This window comes from Cornus florida, unplaced genomic scaffold, assembly GCF_030987335.1.
Source record: "Cornus florida cultivar Cherokee Brave unplaced genomic scaffold, ASM3098733v1 CherokeeBrave_3.0.0_Hap2_Chr10, whole genome shotgun sequence".
Lineage (NCBI taxonomy): Eukaryota > Viridiplantae > Streptophyta > Magnoliopsida > Cornales > Cornaceae > Cornus > Cornus florida.
Window position 1 is genome coordinate 77169108 of NW_026775580.1, and position 1273 is coordinate 77170380.

The window sequence follows — 1273 nt, forward strand, 5'->3', positions numbered from 1 at the left end:
AACACTCACTCAAGAATTATAATCAATCAACCATGCCCTGAAAATTATTAAAGCTTCCTCATATACGTCTGCCATCCGGCACCTTATTGCCGTCGCCGCGACATCTTCATTGTTCGTGGTAGAACTTAGACATATCTAAAATTGGCCTCTCCACCAGAAATGTGGTTAATTTGTGCTCATTTTAACATTATGACAATATAATACAGAGTAGTACATCATTCGCCTCAGTAATACAAGCACATAAATCTCGTCTCTTCTCTCCGAGATAGGGAAAAAGTAATTGGTTGTAGTTATGTTTTTTTTCATTTATAATAAAACGTTTTCTTTTCTAGTTGTGAGGAGCTTGTTGAAATTGACTATGTATTTTTTGGTACTTTCATATGCGTAAATACTCTTTCTTTCTAGTTTTTATTTTATTTGTTTGTATATGAATGATTTATGTTACTGTATTAAAAAAATAATAATAAATAAATAAATTGGTGTGTGTGTGAGAGAGAGAAACGCGTTGAAAAGTCACTGGAACTATTCATATATATGCAAGTAACAAAGTAAAACCGAAATGCTCAACAGTAATTCCTAAGCTACTTCTGCTACATCCACAATGCTCCTCAAGAGATGACAAGGTCTCTTGGATAGCTTATGTTGATGCAAAAATCCTTGCGACTCAGAACGACGGCGTTTACCTACAAAACAAAGGGGCGTCACCTTGAATGGCACCGGTGAGGTGCCAGCCAAGGACCCTTCAACGATCAAGTTAGTACTTGTAATCGTATCACATAATAATTATGTAATTTTTGTTTAGGGGTTTTTTCCCGTACCTTCTTTAATGGCTTGGTGTCCTATTTACGGCTGCCAATTGGAATCAAATTGGTCCCGCCGATGTCGATAGTTGAGGTCTGTGATACCCCTCGGATCCGAGACACGGGTTGATCAGGCCCAGGCCCAAACCCGAGGGATTATCGAACAATTAATATTTTATAACGAACACGGAATACAAAATGAATTAAGAAATGAAAGCTTAAAGCTGAAAAGAAAACTAAAAGATAATCCTTAAATAATTAAATACTTAAATTTGATAAACCAAATATCCATAATTTGAACAACTCGGGAATCCATCTCTAGTGGACCCCTAATAAAAACCTCACATTGAATGAAAGTAAAATGAAAGATAAAATCCAAATTCAAGATCTGGAAAGAAATCCTACATCGTCGGTAGAATGGAAGATCGTCTCTGCTCAGCACGAACAAGCTCAAGCCTGGAACTGACGTACAC